This window comes from Chlorocebus sabaeus, chromosome 2 (assembly GCF_047675955.1).
Source record: "Chlorocebus sabaeus isolate Y175 chromosome 2, mChlSab1.0.hap1, whole genome shotgun sequence".
Classification (NCBI taxonomy): Eukaryota; Metazoa; Chordata; class Mammalia; order Primates; family Cercopithecidae; genus Chlorocebus; species Chlorocebus sabaeus.
In genome coordinates, this window is record NC_132905.1 from 91,396,307 (window position 1) to 91,416,627 (window position 20,321).

Consider the following 20,321-nt stretch of genomic DNA (forward strand, 5'->3'; position numbering starts at 1 on the left):
CCGGCGAGGAGGCCCGCGAGCCCTTCGAAGAACCGGCTCCACGCGCGGCCGGCTGCGGCCGGCGCGCTTCCCGGGGAGAAAGGCGAGCGCGGCGTCCGGACCGCGGTGAGACACCTCCAGGCCCGGGCGTGCGGGGTGGGCTTCCCGGGTCCCTGCCCTAAAGACGCGGCGCCCTGACCCTCCCCCGCCCCCGCCCGGGGCAGCCCTCCCCTCCCCCCGGCGCGGGCGGGGCTGCGGGCGCCAACGCGGAAGCGCGGGGCGCTAGGGCTGCGGGGGCGGCGGCGCGGGAGGCCGCGCGCGCTCCCCGGGCCGCAGTCGGCGCGGGCGCGGGGCGGGGCGAGGCGGCCGGGAGGCGGCGGGCGCTCGCGCACAGGCCTGGCCGCCGCCTCGCCCCCCCTTCCCCAGTCCCTACCCTCTCTCGGCCTAGCCGTCCCCCTCCTCTCCCCTCCCCCGGGCGAATCACGCGCCCTCCTCTGACACTCGTAGCGGGCCCGAGCTCCGAATTTATCCTTCACGTGACCTGAGGGGGTTGGGTGGTTGGCTGGGGACGGAGGGGGAGACGGAAAGGAGGGAACGGAATCTGCCGTTACCTGAGCAACAGGCCCCGCCCGCCGGATCGGGGCCGGGGGGCGGGAGGAGGACGTCAGCACGTCAGCCGGGGTTTTGCGTTTTGATTGACAGTTGCTATAGCGACCGGGTCGGTCCGTCGCCATTTTGTTGGTTGGTTTTTTTTTAAACCCTTTCGCTTCCCGCCCGAATAATAATAAAAAGCCCCATTGGAGTGAGGCGGGGGTGGCGGCGGCAACCGCGGCGGGGGTATCCGGGGAGACTGCTGCCGTCGCTGCTGCTGATCGCGGCCCAGGTCGGGCTCAGGGAGCGGACACCCCGAGCGGGGGGTGCGGGCGCCGCCGCCGCCGCTTCTGCTGCTGCTGTTCCTGCTGCTGCTGTTGGTGCCGCTGCCGCCGCCGGCGAGCGGGCGGGACCGGTGTGAGTGCGAGTGTGTGCGAGGGAGCGTGTGCGAGGGCGAGTGTGCGCGCGAGTGTGCGGGTGTGTGCGAGTGTCTGTGTGTCTGTCTGTGCGGGGACTCGGGGGCGGGCGGTTCGGGCTCTCCTGGCGGAGGAGCCGCCGCCGCCGCCCGGGCCCCGGCGCTTCTCGCTGCGCAGGTTCGGAGCGCGCGCCATTTTGTGAGATTTACAAAATCCTCCTCGGGAAGAAGCCGCCGGCAGCAGCCGCCGCTCGGCGCCCGGTCTCGCCGCCGCCGCCCTCTGTGCCGGGCCGGGCCGCGCGGCCCCGCCGCCGGGAATCGGGGCCCGGGGACTGCGGTATTTGCCGGGGAGGGGGCTGTCGCCTCCCCGGCCCCGGGCGCCGCTGGAACCGCGAGCCGAGGAGAGACTGAGCAGGCTGCGGCGCGGCCAGGAGCCGGAGCGCCGGGGGCGGAGAGAGGCGGCCGGGGCGGCGCTGGCTGCGGAGGCCGCGGCGGGAGCGGGAGCGCGGCGCGGGAGCCCGAGGCTGAGACTCACCGGAGGAAGCGGCGCGAGCGCCCCGCCATCGTCCCGGTGAGTGTCCGGCCCGGCCGCGGCCCCGCCCGGCCCGGCGCTCGGCTCCCCCGGCGGCCCGCAGCCGGGCCCGAGCCGAGGGCGGCCGGGCGGAGGGAGGGACCTGCCATTTTAGGAGGAGGCGCCGCGGGCCCTGGGCCGGCCGCTGGGGGAGGGAGCCTCAGGCCCGGTCCCAAAGGAGCGGCGGGCGCGAGCGGAGGGAAAGTTGCGGAGGGTGGGAGCGGGGGCCGCGGCCTCCCGGGAGCCGGGGCCTGGGGGGTCGTAGACAGCGCCAGACCTTCACTGGCCGCCCGAGCGAAGGGGTGGAGGTTGTCTTCCTCCTCCTCTTCCTCCTCATCCTCTTCCCCCAGCTCCTCCCTCGTCCCTCCTCTCGGTCCCCACCAGTGTGGGAACCGCCGGGGTGCTTCGCAAGGACAATGCACGGGTTAAGAAAATGGGGCCGGCTGGGCGAGGACGGCGGGGCCGGGCTGGGCGCCGGCGAAGGTCGGGAGCCGCTGCCTCGGCGGCCCTGGGGGTCCGCGCCTGAGCGAGGGGCACTCACTGGTCTCCGAAGTTGGGCGGGGAGCGCGAGTGTCCCCGGCGGCTGGGGGTGGAGGGATGACCTGCCCGGCAGCCGGGGGAGTTGGTGGCTGAGGAGAGGTGAATTAGAATGGATACCTGTGTATCGCCACAAAACTTCACGAGTCTATTTATAGGCACAAACCCACTCTCGCTTCGGAGCCACCGAAGCTGCTGAGCAGTTCAGCTCTTGGCGAAAGGCTCCTCCCTAATCTGAAATAGTTAAAAATGGTAAAATTAGTGAGTCAGTGACTTCGGTTCCTTGCCTGTGCCTTTAGCCCAACCCTAGGTGACACGAATCCCGTAATCTAGGCGCAGCGCAGGAATGCCAGCACCATTTGGTTCTTGAATTCCGCCTAAATTGTCAGAAAATACGTCTTAGAATATGGTTTTCACAAGTGCCAGGCGCTGTTCTCAGGGTTTTCCGTGGAGCGACCAGCTTGCCCAGCCGGTAGGAACTGTTCCCATTTTACAGATGAGGAGACTGAGCCTGGAGAAGGGGCACTGACTGGTCTGAGGTAATACAGCTGGGACTCCAGGAGCCAGGAAGCTGTAGCCAGTCTGGACTTGTGAATCACTAGGGTGTAACTTATTATTATAAATACTGGCAAATTTTGGAATGATTCGTATGTAATGACTCAGGGTTCTAACCTAGAGATTGTGTCCCCGTATGGTTTTTAGCATGGAATTATTAACCTTTGTGGCTTGCCGAGGCCGAAAGGTAAGGTGATGGTAATGAGCCCTCTTAATGAAACTTTTCCGTCCTTTTTTTCCCCCCAAGAAAACTATGTAGTCAATTTTTGAATGAAAGGAATTAAAAAGTATTCCTTGGTGTGTTTTGTACTTCAAACTTAATTTTGATTAAAATCATCTTCTAAGTATTGATGAGTCATCAGAAAGTTTTGTGTGAAGTTATTTTTAGTTATTTTATTCTTTGCTTAAGAGCCTCTGTGACCCCTTTATACTTTGTGTCCGAAGTTAATATATTTAGTATTTTGATTTTGAGGTGTGTTAATAATTCAGTGGAATTACCTTTAGTTTTTGTTTTCTTAAATTTCTCGTATCTTGGTTTTCAAGTAGACTTTTAAAAATGTGAGACTAGAACTAAAGTTTCATGTGCTAAGGTTTTAAACTGCAGAAGATCATTTCAAAGCAACTGGTTATGAAAAAAGCTTACTTGATTGTAGTTAAGATTTTTTATGTATACTTCAAGTATCCCAGTACTTTCGGAGGATTTTCCCTGGTATAGCAGTGGTGTTTATGGTAGCTGTCCAAATTTATTTAAGACTTCAAACCATGCTAGAAGGACTCCTGTCAATGTCTACACCTAGTTCTCTTGTAAGACTAGTTGTAAACATTTCATTTTTACCTCAAGACCTCAGAGATTAGTAAAGGAGGAAGGATCACCCCTTGTGTTTGCACCATGAAGGCACACTCCTTTTTACCTGGTGGGTGTTGGAGAAAGGTTTGAAGGAATAGACTTGAATGAATGGTAATTATTGGTAGGGATGAGAAATGGACCAGATGACCTAGTGAGATCTTTTGTTATTGTTAGGAATTTGAGATCTAAGTGTAAGATCATCTATTAAACCTTTTAACGATATTTTGGTGGAACCTGTTAGAAACTTAACGCATTATTGTGTGCAAGAGATTTAAAAATAAGTCCCGTTTTTTAGAGGCACTAACATTTAAGATAATGTAAAACATTCTATATTAGTGCAATGTCTTGTTAGGGAATGTGGACAGTAAAAACGGCCATTTGTTAAAAGTTTTTTTCCCCTCTAAAATATTGTCTGATGTTTGCTCCTCGGTGTTATTTATGGAGAGTTACTATTATGGAGATTTACTGTTCATGACTTAAAGATATGGAGGTGGAGAGGCCTAGGTAACTGCAACAATGTATTTAAGTAATTTACTTTAGGTTTTTAGAGTGCTATGAATGTTTATCTGCAAAAGGAAAATTCAAGATACCTTGTTATAAACATGGTATACAGTGACCTTTGGCATGCATTTTGTTTTGTAACTACACAAAGTGTTAATTTGGATTGAATCTTGGTTTTCACTTGAAAACCATTTTTTTAAAAAAAGAAATAGCTTAGAAATTTAGACTGCCTGGGGTGTTTTCGTGTGTCTGTTTATGGTTGACAGGTATCTAGTTAGGAGAAGAAAATGTGGATAGAATTAACTGTACTATAGGTGAGAAGGGAATTGCCTTATATATGCCACTAAACACAAGATTTAGAGTAAGAGTGGACTTCACTTGTGACTTTCTTGGTATTTGTGATTAGGTGTGTGCCAGTTTGTCTTTGCTTTGGCATTAACTTTCCTCGTATTTCAGAGGGCTTTCAAATTTCCTATACACATACAGGAAACAGTTTCACCCCCTCCAAGAAAAAACTTACCTAAACCCAGCAAAAACCAAAAACTTCCAGAAAGTCTTTATCAAGAACTTAGTTCCTCATCTGCAAAGTTGTATTAATCTTATTTTGTAGTAATCATAAGCAGTTATTTAACTGAACTAAGAATCTTTACTTTCTGTTGAGTGTTTTGGTGATTTTACTTCCATATATGTTCGTCTATTTTCTATTTTAAGTAAAGATGTTACGTGAAACTATTAGTTATGTTTCCTGAAACTTGATACTAACAGTTTGCCCTGTGAAAGTGAATTACGTGACCAGTATAATAGCACCTTATGTATATATAGTGGTTTCGCCTTTTAAAATACTTTTTACCAGATGGTATCTTGACTGTTGGGCAATTTTCTGATGGCTAGAGAAGTGGTAATTTATAACCCAAAGCTTGCTCAACTTTGGATTAAAAAGTTTGGAGAGTTAAAATTTGTGTTTAATTACTTCGAAAAATCAGCAAATTATGCTCCCAAATGAAGATAGCTTTTTGAAATCTTGCTTTATGTCAGTGCTACAGTGTTAAGCTAGAGTTGTAAAGTTTACCATAGAGTGAAAGTGAAATGTAGACCTCATGTGACTAAAATAATAATTGAAGGTTCATACTGGGTAATTGAAGACAGATTTTATTTCTTAATGTTCTGGCTACAAGCAGCCTTAGTTTGATTTTTTTTTTTTGCATATGAAAACAAAATGATTTGGAAACATTGCATTGTATAAGCCAGCTAGGTGTTTAAAAAGTTAAGCTTTTGCTTTGGAATCCTACTACCAGAGTGCTAAAAGGAGTGAGAATTGTTTATTGGAGATAATACCCTCTATTGAACACCTGAAGTGGTGTGGTTTCTCCTGGGCATATGTTTTGCTAATGCAGAACCATTTTGGTGTCTTGGCAATTGTTTTTTCTAACAGAGCTATGTATCTTTCCTTCTCTTCTAGAAAGAGATGTTTAAAAGTTTGTATTACTGTTAAAACTTAAGTTTTGACAAGTTACATACTTTTTTTTTTGGTTTGGGGCAGATGCTCATATCTGATATACAGTGAGTAATAGCTTAAAATGTGTCTTTGTTCTTGTCAGTGAATATCCTTGTTTTATCTCCCCATGTTAGAAAAGTTTGTTTTAATTGATTTTTTGGGGGTGGGGGGAGCCCAGTGAACTGGCTTATCATGGAGTGAAACTGGCTTTCAGCATCAACTCTATTTTAAATAACATCCCTGTTCATTAAATAATTCCCTAATTTTTCTGAGTGTATGAAATTTCCAATGACAAGATTTGATTTTTTAATTTTTAAAAGAGCGTTCACAAAAAACTTTTCTGTATTATCTATATTATTTGATACTATAGAGCCATTTTGGCATCTTGGCAGTTGGTTCTTCTACCAGAGCTATGCATCTTCTGGGTTTTTCACAAAAGCTTTTGCATGTGCATAAAATGTTATGGACATGTATGGTTAAGGCATGCATCTTGGCATCCATGTATTTGGGTAAAAAGATGCTTGAAGCCAGTCATGGTGACTCACACCTGTAATCTCAGCACTTTGGGAGGCCGGGGTGGGCGGATCACTTGAGGCCAGGAGTTCGAGACCAGCCTGGGCAACATGGTGAAACCCTGTCTCAAAAAAAAAAAAAAGCCAGGCGTGTTAGTGCGGCCTGTAGTCCAGGAGGCTGAGGTGGGAGGATCACTTGAGCCTGGGAGGTGGGGGTTGCCGTAAGCTGAGATTGTGCCACTGCACTCCAGCCTAGGTGACAGAGTGGGCACTGTCTCAAAAAACAAAACAAAAAAAAACTTGTGACATCTATCTGTCTGCTCGCTATCCAGTTATAGACAGCAGTTGAGGCAGCTTGATACTGCGGAAAGATCCCCTGCCCATGAAACCGTGAACAGAGGCTCCAGAGTCTGGCTGATCTGATTCTCAATAGGTTCTGTTGACTGTATGACTTCAGGCACAGTGATTTCACCAAACATCAGTTTCCTCATCTGTAAAATGAGGTTGATAGTAATTAGCACAGGAATCTTGTGAAAATTGAGAATTGAGATAATGCATGTACATTTCTTCATGGATTTCTCTCCCCTCCTCTTCGTCTCATCTTCATACTCATTCTGTGATCCTGGCATAAATATTTTCTTCTGAGAGGCCTTCCCTAAACCCCAGTCCAGGTAAGCTTCCTTAGCCATGCATTCTTTTTGTGGCCAAGCAGGACCGTTTGTTTTTCTTTTGTAACCCTTACTGCAAGTATAATTATTTATATATGTTCTTATATATAATTGTTCATTTAATTTCAGCTTCTCCCTCTCCATTACATTTTAAAGTTCATTTGGACAGGAATAAGTCTTTCCTGATCATGGCTGTAACTCCAGTGCCTGGCACTTAGGGAGTTTAGATTCGTGGAGTGACAGAACGCGGAGCCTGTATGCTGAATACTTTCTGACGACCACTCCTTAGCCCTGTCATCTTGGGCAAAACAGCTTCTCCTCGCTTCAGTATCCTGTATGCCAGATATAGACAGCACTGGCTGCCCTGCCCAGGATTTTGAGAATGTGAAATGAGATACTGTAATGAAGTGCTAAAGTGTAAAATGCCATATAAATATAAAATGGCACAGTAGTAATAATCTCAGTAGTGGGGTTATTCAGTAGGAAGCTCTATTGTGACTTAAAGTATAGAATTTTAGCTTTGCTGAGTTGGTTGGTAGCTAGTATTTAATAGTTACAATAAATTTAAGCTTTCTTAAATGTACTAGTTAGAATGTAGATGGGCCTGTTTCTGACTAAATACAGGGGCTTAAACGAGAAGTTTATTTTTCCTTCATGAAACAACAGTATAAATTATCTAAGGCTGATATGGTGACACCATGCTATGAGGGAGCTTGGTTCCTTCTGTCTTGTTACTTTCCTGTGCTTAAGGAGATACCATTTTCTTTATAGTACAAGGCAGCTTCCCACTACATCCAGAGTCCAGGAATAGGATTTTGGGAAGGCATATTCCATCCCTTTAAAGACAAACCTGGTAGTTGCATACATGACTTTTGTTCATACCCTGTTGGTCATAACTTAGTCATGTGGCCATGTTTAGACACAAAGGAGTGTGGGATATTGGTCTTTGATAGGTGGCTATTTGGCTGAAAATTTGTGTCTCCTGAAGAAGGGGAGAATGGGGGATGATTAAACATTGCCTGTCACACTTTCACATGTTTTGGGAGAAACTTCCAGAAGTAGACTTTGAAAATACAATGGATTGCACTAGTTAATACGTTGCTGTATTAATCATTAATTAATCATTAATCTTTTAAACTATGTTATGTGAATTCAAATAGACCATTACGCAAAATATACATAAGTGATCAGATTAGAAAAATGTAGCTATACTTTTAGTAGTGAAGGGATTTTGGGTCTAATAGCAATTATTTTACCGATGCTTTATTTTCTGATGGAAACATAGTTCTTGATTGTTGTGCTTGTATCATGTAAACAATATTTGGAATCTGAGCTTTTGTATTTAGTGTTAATAGTCTACTGGACCAACTGTATGTCTTCCTGCTCATACCCTCAGCAAATAGTGCTACAGTAACACTTGCGTGTTGTCAGGATGTCATAAAGTTTTGAGTCACTGAACACTGCAAGAAGGATGATAGCAGAGATACTTAAACACACACTTACTGTCTGTTATCTTCCTCTTTAATTCCTGTGGGTTTGAAAAGAGAAATATCTAAGATTCTTTTAAACTATACAGTACTATTAGCTCTAGTACAGACTTGGGAAAACTAATGGTTCCCAAACAGTCTTCTGGAGAACTTGTCAAAGTTAAGAGATTTCCAAGCTCAGATGCCTCTCTTTCTGTGGGTTTGGAGTGATGCTCTGGAATCTGCTTTGTTTTCTTTTTTTGTTTTTTGTTCTTTTTTTTGGAGACAGAGTCTTGCTCTGTCACCCAGGCTGGAGTGCAGTGGTGCAATCTCCGCTCACTGCTAGCTCCGCCTCCTGGGTTCACGCCATTCTCCTGCCTCAGCCTCCAGAGGAGCTGGGACTACAGGTACCCACCACCAGGCCTGGCTAATTTTTTTGTATTTTTAGTAGAGACGGGGTTTCACCGTGTTAGCCAGGATGGTCTCAATTTCCTGACCTCGTGATCCGCCCACCTCGGCCTCCCAAAGTGCTGGGATTACAGGCGTGAGCCTCTGGGCCCCGCCGAAATCTACTTTCTTACGGACTCCAGGTGATCCTGATGCAGTAGGAACATTTTGAGAAACACCACTACAGTTCATCTCTCACATATTAGAGAAGGAGATGGGTGCAGAGAAGCTCAGTGCCTCAGAATAAGCAGGCCTGGGACTAGCGTTGTTTTTCCTGACTCTTGGTTCTTTGCTCTTTCTACAGAAGAGGGAATAAAGGACAAGGTGTACAGAGTGCAGTGGGATTTTGTAGGGATAGTTATCATCTTAAGTATGTGGCTTTTAATGTGGGAGCTCATGTCTAGTGAATGGTTGGCCCAGTTGTCCTTTTTGCCCTATAGAAAAATAATGAATATTTTAAGGTGAAGTGAATATTTAAAGGTGAGAAGCTGAAGGTTTTAAATAAGGTTTTGTTAGTATCAGCACTATTGTGGGCAGTGTATATACAGCATTAGAATAGATGTATAGGAAGCTACTTACTTGACATGATTAGAAGGAACAAAGGTAGTTCTTGTCCTCAAATTACTACTTTCCTTTTAGGTTGCTTGTAATTTTCACTGTTGGAATTCATTTCATTAGATTAAGGTAAAATCTGGATTCCCTAATTTAAAACTTTAAAATTAGAATATTCCTAGAGGAATTTTTTTTTTTTTTTTTGAGATGGAGTTTCATTCTTGTCACCCAGGCTGGAGTGCAATGGCGCGATTTTGGCTCACTGCAACCTCCGCCTTCCAGGTTCCAGCAATTCTCCTGCTTCAGCCTCCTGAGTAGCTGGAATTACAGGTGCCTGCCACCATGCCCGACTAATTTTTTGTATTTTTAGTAGAGATGGGGTTTCACTGTATTGGCCCGGCTGGTCTCCAACTCCTGATGTTGACCTCCTGAAGTGTTGAGATTGTAGGTGTGAGCCACCATGCCCAGCCCCTGGAGGAATATTCTTTACCTGGTATGAGGTTAACACTTTATTTTTATCAGTTGTTATTAGATCTAGCCTGAAAACCTATAGTCCTAATTTGGAACAGGCATGCCTGTTTTTGCACCCAAAAGTTGCCTTTTGGCCTGCCAAGCCTCCCTATTCCTGTACGCCTATAAACCTGAAACTACAGGCCCCACAAGCAGACGAGGAGATGAACTGAAGAACGACAGAACGGTGTGGCGAAGAGAAGGAGTCTGAGTGCTCGGGGGAGTTCCACTGGGGGTGGTCAAAGAGGCGATAAGCCGCTTAGTGCAGGTGTCAGTCCAGAAATCAGAATGATGCCTGCCTGCACTAAGAATGTTTTGGAAAGGAGGCAAGAACACGGTACGTGTGCCTTTTACTGAGAAAAATGAAGGGGATGTTTAGGCCAGGCGCAGTGGCTCATGCCTGTAATCCCAGCACTTTGGGAGTCCGAGGCGGGTGAATCACGAGGGCAGGAGTTCGAGACTAACCTGGCTAACATGGTGAAACCCTCTCTCTACTACAGATACAAAAATTAGCCAGGTGCAGTGGTGGGCGCCTGTAGTCCCAGCTACTTGGGAGGAGGAGGCAGGGTAATTGTTTGAACCCTGGAGGTGGAGCTTGCAGTGAGCTGAGATCGTGCCATTGCACTCCAGCCTGGGCGACAGAGTGAGACTCCGTCTCAAAAAAATAAATAAATAAATACAAATAAAATAAAATTAAAGGTATGTTTAAGAAATGTCTCCTTGTGGTATGGTCATGGGAAGGTTCATGTGAGGATTCTCTGGTGGCCAGAGGTTGGTAGCGTTAGCCGGCTTCGATGGCTTCCTATGACTGAGAGTGTTGGTAATGGCACCGTGGGTAAATCTGCCTAGGACCCACTGCGCTTGATTAACTGTTGGACTAGAGGAAGTGTCCCTGTTTTCTTACTGTCTTATTTGTTAGGGCCCCTATTTGAGCAATCTTATCAAACATATAAGGTACAGTTCTGATCATCTGGGATACTCTTGTTTTTAAAGAGATCTACAAGTAGTATATAGTTTAAAAAAACAAGCTCTGTGGATTGATAGCAGATCATTTTCCCCTTCTCATGTTCTGTAATAATAACTGTTCAGTTTTTCCTATCAGAAATGTATGCATGTGTATACACACAATACGTTATACTTTTAATACGTATTGTGTTAGAAAACTATGATCCCATTATTTTTAAGTGTGTAGACATTAGGTGTGTGTGTATGTGTGTAGGTACACAGTGTCTGTGTACTTAAAACCCAAACCAAATGGGATCATACATACTAAACACACAGTTTTGCACCTTAAGCTTGCTATTTATTTATTTAGTTAGTTTTTGAGATAAGAGTCTTGCTCTGTCGCTCAGGCTGGAGTACAGTGGCATGATCTTGGCTCATTGCAGGCTCTACCTCCTGGGTTCACGCCATTCTCCTGCCTCAGCCTCCCAAGTAGCTGGGACTACAGGCGCCTGCCACCACGCCTGGCTAATTTTTCATATTTTTAGTAGAGATGGGGTTTCACCATGTTAGGATGGTCTCGATCTCCTGACTTCGTGATCCACCCACCTCGGCCTCCCAAATTGCTGGGATTACAGGTGTGAGCCTCCGCGGCCAGCCAGCATTTTTTTTTTTTTTTTTACTAGATCTGTCTTAGAAATCTTTCCTTGTTAGCTTACAGAGCTCCTGTTTTTTAAATTTGGGACGGGGTCTCACTGCTGCTGAGGCTGAAGTGCAGTGGCATGATCATAGTTCACTGCAGCCTTGACCTCCTGGGTTCAAGCAATCCTCTCACCTTAGCCTCCCTGAGATTATAGGTATGCACCACCACGCCTAGCTAATTTTTAAATTTTTTGTGGAGACATAGTCTTGCTATGTTGCCTGGGCCGGTCTTGAACTCCTGGTCTCAGTGATCCTCCCATCTTGTCCTCTCACAGTGCAAGCGTGAGCCACTGTGCCCAACCCCTTTTGTTTTTAATGGTCGGAAAGTATTCTGTTTTATGGATGTCCCTCTGTTTAGTCAGACTGCATTAAAGGACATTTTAGTTCATATTTTTGCTCTTTTAAACAATGCTGGTATGTACTTCCTTGCATATATAGTTGTGTTCTGTGTTCTGTGAGTATTGGCCATAGGATGTCTATTTATAAGGAAAGTGGCTGGTTCACCAGGTATATGCATATTTGAATATGTATTGTCATATCATCTTCCAGAAAGTAACAGTAGTTTATGCTTTCACCAGCGGTGTCTGAGACTCTATAGTTTCTAAAATCTCACCAACACTGTTGTTATCTTAGATTTTTGTGAATGTAATAGGTGAATAATGATGTCTAGTTGTTTGGATTTGCATTTCTTTAATTATGACTGAGTTTGAACACCTTAAGTTGTACTATAAGATTTTTATTTTAAATAACAAAATAATTCACTTTTCATCAGATATATGCTATAGTAAAAATATTTTCTGGGGCCCGGCGCGGTGGCTCACGCCTGTAATCCCAGCACTTTGGGAGGCCAGGGGGACGGATCACCTGAGGTCGGGAGTTCGAGACCACCGTGACCGACATGGAGAAACCCCGTCTCTACTAAAAATACAGAATCACCCGGGTGTGGTGGCACATGCCTGTAATCCCAGCTACTCGGGAGGCTGAGGCAGGAGAATCACTTGAACCTGGGCGGTGGAAGTGGCGTTAAGCTGGAGATCACGCCATTGCACTCCAGCCTGGGCAACAAGAGTGAAACTCCATCTAAAAAAAAAAAAAAAAAGTATTTTCTGGGTTCCCTTTATGTCTTTACTCTGTTGATTGAATAACCGATGTTTTGATAAATTGTAAATGCCTACAGAAAAGGGGGCTTTTGTTCTTCAATTGAGTAAATATTTGCACGTCCTCTCTATGAGATATGAGTCGTGGTAGAAACTTTTGATTACGAAAGTGAATAAGATTTGGTTACATCTGCTTTTAATGTTGAGATAGGTGTGTGAATACAGGAAAACTTGAACACAGATAAGACCATGGCTGTTAACAGTTAGAGGGGTTGACATATGGAGAACTAGAAGAGTAGAGGAAGTAAGACAATTATGGGGATTCCAGTGTGCATTGTAGAGGAGATGGGACTGAGTCTTGATCTTGAAGAGTGGATAGGCTTTCTATGGTGGAACCTGGGGACTTGACAGTCTACTGGAGGAAGTCATGTGGGCAACCAGTGGTGGTGGAAAATGATGGTGACTTTGAAGAATGACAGAGTCATATGCCTCAGACATCAGATGAGGGGGAGAGGGAGGGAGAGTGAGTTTGGTATGCTCAGGAAGTGAAGGGGACACTTGTGGACGTGAGAGTGGTGTTGAGTCTTAAATATTATGAAGAATTTGAATTTGGGGCGATTGAAGGTTTTTCAGCAGGGATTAGGGACAGATCTGTGAGTTAGGGGGAGGTGACACTGTAAGAAGGAGGGTTTGAAAGTCAGGACCATTCTAGATGTATAGGCATGAGGGAATACGAAGAGGTGAAAAGTAGAAGACAGATGGGAAAACCTTAAAAATATTCTTAATTATACTTTAATTTCCAACAGACCAAAGTGAGTAATTCTGGATTCAAACAGCAGTATGGCCAAGTTTTTGGAGATAGGAAAAAGAGTGTTAAGCTTTGTTGGCAGTATAGTAAAAGGTTCTAGGAATGCAGTGATTGGTTTAGGGGGGGATATGGAGAATATGGCCTACTGAGGACTTGAAGGAGCTGTTGAGAAACTGAAGATAGAATTATTACTGTAGTTCAGACCTTACATTAGGAACAGGTGGAAATAATTTGCAGCACCATTGAATATGATCTAAAAATTGGGGCAGTGGGAGAAGGCAATGTTTGAAGCCGTGAATCTATAAGGAAAAGGTTGTATCATAATTCATGGTTTGGAAAAGTGGAAGTAGCTGAGCATGTGAGCAATTTCATTGTTTCTGAGCGACTTAGTATTTGCCTGAAAAAAAATCTCATTATTTTGTTTATTTTTACATGTGTCCTAATTGGAAGATGGTTATTTAAAAAGCATTTATCTTGTAGAGTGATAGAACTATTTCTTGAGCACCTGCTGGTGCCAAATATAGAACCTGGGACCTGGGAATCAGTGCTGAAACAAAAGCCACTCCTGTCCTCGCTGTCATTGATGTTATGTTCTGGCTGGGAGAATCTTTAAGAGTTCTTGAGGCCGGGCGCGGTGGCTCAAGCCTGTAATCCCAGCACTTTGGGAGGCCGAGACGGGTGGATCACGAGGTCAGGAGATCGAGACCATCTTGGCTAACATGGTGAAACCCCGTCTCTACTAAAATACAAAAAAAATTAGCCGGGCGAGGTGGCGGGTGCCTGTACTCCCAGCTACTCGGGAGGCTGAGGCAGGAGAATGGCGTGAACTCGGGAGGTGGGGCTTGCAGTGAGCTGAGATCCGGCCACTGCACTCCAGCCTGGGCAACAGAGCCAGACTCCGTCTCAAAAAAAAAAAAAAAGAGTTCTTGAGTAGGCCTAAGGACTTAGTCTAGAATAGACATCAGTTAAATTTTCCTTAAAGCGAACATAGAGTCTATAAAATGGAATAATTTTTGGTGTTGCTTTTTGAAGGTCAAAAAACTTTTGTTTCATTTTAGAGTCCTTTGGACAGTTAATTTTGACTTAAAAATTTGTTTGGATAGAAATAGGACTCTAGTCTTTAAGACAAATACTGTCTGTTGAAAAATTTATTCTGATTTGCTTATTTTCCCTTGAAAAGAACAACTGTTATCACAGTGACGTTTTTTAGTTTATCTTTACATCAGATGTTCGTTGTTAAGAGACATTGCTTCTGTGGTATAAAAGATTGTTTTGTAAAAGTTTGTCGAAACAACAATGGTAAGAAAACTAATAGGATCTCATTGAGTATTTTACAGTTTAATTTTTTTTTTTTGTATTTCCTTATTGTTCTGTAGTACAATTTAAAACATCGGTAAAGGTAGGTAAATTTTCCTAGGAATTGGCCTGAAGGCCCACAGTTACTCAGCAATATTAGAGACAGCTATGCAAAGGGAGAAGCCAGGCGTTTTAAGATTCATGGGAGACAGTTTATAGGAAGGCTGTTTGCTGAATAAGACAAAGATACAGACATGCAAAGTAAAGGATGTGGGCCTATAGGGAGGGTCAAAGAATAAGGAAAGTTCACTTGAGTGAGCAGAAATGGAAGAGGGATTTAAGCAAATACATGAACAAGAATTCTCTCTAAAAAAAAAAAAAACCTACAAAATTCTTTAATGGTTTATTATGACTTTTGGGGTAAAGACCACACTAGTCATAGAACCTGTAAGCCCTGCCACCTGAACAGTCTGGCTCCGGCTTGCTTACTGCCTCTTCTCACCAGTCTCTGGATCATGTGACTGTACTGGCTCCTGGGTTTTGCATGTGCTGCTTCCTTGGCTTGGGATCATCACTTCTATCAGTTCTTCTATCCCTTCTGTCAGCTCTTCGTTTTTAAAATCTCATGTCTCCTTGTAGTCTTCCTTCATAACACTTATTACAGCTGATAATTTTTTAGTGCTTGTTTGATTAATGCCCTCCAGAGATCAGGGCCAGTAGTGTTTTGCTCTCTCTTGCAATCTCAGGGGTTGGCAGGGTGCTTGGCACATAGTAAACACTATATAAACATTTGTTGAATGAATCAGTGAACTACATGTTTTGGTCTTTACTAGTTGGTCTCAAGGACCAAAAACCTACAGTAGGAAGATGTTTGTGCACTTGGAGTAAGAGATGAGCAGGAAAGATGGGAGCTTTGAGGAAAAGGTGAAGTTTTTTAAAGATAGGATTAGAAAGCTCTGTGTAGTCAGGAGAAAGAGAATTATTCATGGAACAACTCAACAAATGCGTATGAAATGCCTACTGTGTATTGAGAACTAGATACTGGAAATGTGGAGTGGAAACATTCTGTCTTCTATATTAAAGGAGTGTACAATTGTAGTAGTTTACTGAAATGGGGACAGTCCTTAGTGGTCGTTTGGAGCAGGTGTAAGTTGTGGAGAAGAATCAGCCTGGATCAGGATATTCTTCACTGTTCTAGCCGACACAGTGAAGTTCATTCAGCAGTTATATCTAGAATTGGAATGTAGCTGTGGCATTTGTAGTAGCTTTCAGGTGCATGTTGAATATAAGTGCTATAGCCAGGTGTGGTGGTGTGCAGTCCAGCTACTGAGGAGCCTGAGGCAGGAGGATCGCTTGATTCTGGGAGGTTGAGGCTGCAGTGAGCTGAATTTGTGCCACTGTACTCCAGCCTGAGTGAGTACACCCAGAGTGAGACCCTGACTCAAAAACAAAAACAACAACAAAAATCACTGTAGCCTTGATTTTTTTGTTTAAAGACAGACAGAATAGTTAAGAAAGTTCATTTGGATTCTTTTTGGCTTTAACTTCTACTTCAAGTTTGGACAACAGAACAAGAATGAGGAAAAGTTTGTAGTATGTACAGATTTTCAAAAGAATGAGTTGTTTAGTTAGAAAATTGAAACTGTCAATCTTGTCAGGTGAATGAGCTTTCTTAAAGCTTATAAGGGATATGTTTGAATATAGTTTTGTAAACTATATTCAAGTTTTGTAGTCACTTTTTCAGTGACTAGTTTCTGTAGTAAATATTTGGAAAATCTAATCATCACATAATTCTTGCAGGTTTGTGCCTGTCTCCATGCTAGGCTCTCGGGACGTAATAGTGAATCAGATGGATATTCGGGGTTCCTGCCCTCATGAAGCTTTCTTTTTCTTTCTTTCTTTTTTTTTTTTTTAAATAATTACCTTTTTTTTTTTTTTTTTTTTTTAAAGTAGTGATGGGGATCTCACTTTGTTGCCCAGGCTGGTGCAAATTCCTGGGCTCAAGTCTTCCTCCTGCCTCAGCCTCATGAAGTGTAAGCTACTGCACCTAGCAGTTGAAGCTTTCAGTTAGTCAGAACTCCCTGGAGTTGAGTGTAAAGGAAAACCTGGCTTGTGGATTGGGTGAGCAGTTTTATTGATTTACTTATTTTATTTATAACTTCTTGAACTTAGTTTTGGGGGCACCATTTTAGACTACTTTAAACTACTTGTTGCTTTATTTCTGGTAACATAGGGAGTGTGGGATCACATTTTACCAGGGTAAAACAAAAACTTGGATTCAACCTTTTGGCAGATTATTTTTTAAAAAAGGTATTCTTGTAAATCTGAGTTTCTCCTCTTAAAAAGTAAGCTACTATTTAGTGATAGTAACAATAGCTACTATTAATCAGTTACCTGCTGCAGACCAGCCACTGGCCTACTGAATGAATAACTATTTATTATTAGTTATTTTAATATACCTAGAAAGTGATTGGTATTATCCCTGTTATATAAGTTGCAAGGAAGTAAACCATAGTAGATACTATATGCCACCTCCAGATAATAAAAAGCCTGAACAGTTAAGTGCCCAGTAGTTGAACATTTAGAGAAAAAGAAGAGTTTCTGTAACCCATTAACTGAAGAAATAGATAAAAGTTCTGGCATGCTGGGATTGATACCTTCTGCTATTGGTTCATTAGTTTTTTTTGGATTATAAACAAAATAATCTAACACCTTTCTGTGTTTGGGAAATTCTTTATCTTAGGAGTCTTTGTGGGAGGGAGAGAGATCTCCACCATTAAGAAAGCTAATTGTTCACTTTCCCTACCACTTTTGCAGTTAGGATGCAATCCTGTGGCCTCCATGACTGGCTGTGCTTGACTACCTCAGAGGCCAGTGATTTGCAGAAGCGGGCAGTATGTAGACTCTGTATTCTCTATTCGAGGAGGGATGAGGATGGGATAGCAGCTTTATCTTTTCCATAGGCAGCAGTGACTGAGATTGCTGTTGCAACACTTAATGCCTGGTGTTGGTGTTAGTATAAGTTGCAGTGCCTGAGTCTCGTTTGGTCTTCACTGGACCATATCTGTGGGTTTGAATTTTGGATGTTCTTGACTATGTAGCTTTCCAGCCTGGTCCCCATGGGGTTTTCTGTGAGTTGCCTAATACACTTTAATAACTTCCTTTCAGCTTAAACAAAGCCAGAGCCAGTTTCTTTGTTTGCAACTAAGAATCTTTACTTGGAAGATGCTAATTAAGACAATAGACAATTCCAGGGAACTCTCCTGGGTCAGGTTTACCTGCATGTAGATTAGAATTTACTAATGAGAAGAGTTCACAGTATATATTAAGTGAAATACTTAGAAACCTGTTTATTGATTTAATTAGTTGGTTGAATTTGAGTGCCTCTTCTTGGCCGGGATATGTTTTAGGTGTTAAGGATACAAGAGTAACAAGATTGAAAAGGTCCCTGCGCTCACAGAGCTTATGTTCCATTTTAAGATGTAGAATAAACAAGCAAATAACGTAATTACAAAAAGTGATAAATGCCATGAAAAAAATAAAGATGGGGTGATGTGATAGGTATTGGGCGGTGTGTGTGTGTGTAGGAGTTGTATCTTAGTGTAAAACATTTAGTTTAAACTTCAGTGTCAGGAGTCATGGCCTCTGCTTTTGACTATTCTGAATTTGCCTTCCTACTGTAAACATCTAGAAAACTGGACAAAACACAGGGAACAACTGTTTTCAGATGGCAGATAATAGGCAGCACAGAACTGTGATCCCTGACAGATGGGAACCAAGTGAGATGGGCCCTGTGATGGCCAGTTTTCTGCTTGAAGGCACTTTTCACACCTCAGTGCAGGAAGGGGATCCCAGATAAAGCCATGTGGCCCCACTGAGTTGAGAAAACAAGGATTGGAGTTAGGGGTAACCAAGGGTGGTTGTCATTTGAGGAGCAGAGTTCCAGAGAAGAGGGAGCTATGCTGAGAGAGAGTTCCAGAAAGGAGGGAGTTATGCTGAGAGAGAGAGTTCCAGAGAGGAGGGGGCTATGCTGAGAGAGAGAGTTCCAGAGAAGAGGGAGCTACGCTGAGAGAGAGTTCCAGAAAGGAGGGAGTTATGCTGAGAGAGAGAGTTCCAGAGAGGAGGGGGCTATGCTGAGAGAGAGTTCCAGAGAGGAGGGGGCTATGCTGAGAGAGAGTTCCAGAGAGGAGGGAGCTACGCTGAGAGAGAGTTCCAGAGAGGAGGGGGCTATGCTGAGAGAGAGAGAGTTCCAGAGAGGAGGGGGCTATGCTGAGAGAGAGTTCCAGAGAGGAGGGGGCTACGCTGAGGGAGAGTTCCAGAGAGGAGGGGGCTATGCTGAGAGAGAGAGAGTTCCAGAGAGGAGGGGGCTACGCTGAGAGAGAGAGAGTTCCAGAGAGGAGGGGGCTACGCTGAGGGAGAGAGTTCCAGAGAGGAGGGGGCTACGCTGAGGGAGAGTTCCAGAGAGGAGGGGGCTACGCTGAGGGAGAGAGTTCCAGAGAGGAGGGGGCTACGCTGAGGGAGAGAGTTCCAGAGAGGAGGGGGCTACGCTGAGGGAGAGTTCCAGAGAGGAGGGGGCTACGCTGAGGGAGAGAGTTCCAGAGAGGAGGGGGCTACGCTGAGGGAGAGTTCCAGAGAGGAGGGGGCTACGCTGAGAGAAAGAGAGTTCTGGGGGCGGGGGCTACGCTGAGAGAATTCCAGAGAGGAGGGGGCTACGCTGAGAGAGAGTGTTCCAGAGAGGAGGGGCTACGCTGAGAGTTCTTACACATCTACTTAGTGGTCCCCTGAAGTGTTTGATTGTACATGTATAAGGTAAAGTTTCACAAAAGAACAATTTCTGGGGGAGCTGTAAGCAGAAGAAATCTCAGAATTTACAGAGGGCTGAGAATTATTTGAGTACCTTATAACCAGAGTGGAAATGCAGGATTCATTGAGACCCCAGAAGAGTTATGTCTTAATAGTGGGACTAACCTAGTCCTGAAGTAGAGACTCCTAACTTTGCCTGAAAAAAGCTTAGAAGCAAGCCTTGAAAGAAGCAAACTAATCTGAAACTAATGTAATTGCCTGTTACGCTCTGTCGCCCAGGCAGGAGTGCAGTGGCACAGTCTTGGCTCTCTGCAAGCTCCGCCTCCCGAGTTCCCGCCATTCTCCTGCCTCAGCTTCCCTAGTAGTTGGGACTACAAGCGCCTGCCACCACGCCCGGCTAATTTTTTGTTTTTTTAGTAGAGACGGGGTTTCACCATGTTAGCCAGGATGGTCTCGGTCTCCTGACTTTGTGATCCACCCGCCTTGGCCTCCCAAAGTGTTGGGATTACAGGCGTTAGCCACCGTGCCCGGCCTACGTTGCCCAACATTCTTTAAAGGAATATAACAGTTCCCAATATTAACCATGTAAAATGTCCAGCATGCAATCAGAGATTACTAAATGTGTAAAGAAGCAGGTTAACGTGACTCATAGGAGATCAAGCAGTTGAAACCTAGAACTCACATAGATGTTAGGGTTGACAGACAAGGATATTAAAACAGTTATTGTAACTGTATTTCATATGTTCTGAAAGTTTAGCAGAAACGTGGAAGGTATACAGAAGATGCAGATCAAACTTTTAGCAGCAAAAATTATGTGATATGAAAAATATACTGAGTGCACTAATGGTATTTTAGACATTTAGAAAAAAAGACTAGTGAACTTGAAGACATAGAAGAGAAAATTTAGTCAATAGAAATATTAATGACAGGTAATGGAATTAGCAGACAAGGTTGTTAAAATGGCTATCATAAAATGCAGGATCAGATTGTGGTTAATGTTGACATCTTGGATGTGAGGTTTGCTTAA

At 44.5% G+C, this 20,321-nt stretch overlaps 1 protein-coding gene across 4 annotated transcripts in view; it reads left to right on the forward strand.

The window, feature by feature from the left end:
- The window catches only part of DYRK1A (dual specificity tyrosine phosphorylation regulated kinase 1A), a 150,659-nt gene continuing 130,338 nt past the window's right edge, over positions 1–20,321 (forward strand). For 2 of the 4 annotated variants that reach the window (XM_007967845.3, XM_007967851.3), the window contains exon 1: positions 1,535–1,556. The gene's annotated coding sequence lies outside the window, so the exon portion shown is untranslated. Of the gene's footprint in view, positions 106–1,534; positions 1,557–1,814; positions 2,633–20,321 lie in introns of those variants that run through there. The other 2 variants (XM_037984795.2, XM_073010571.1) reach the window with 2 other exon arrangements.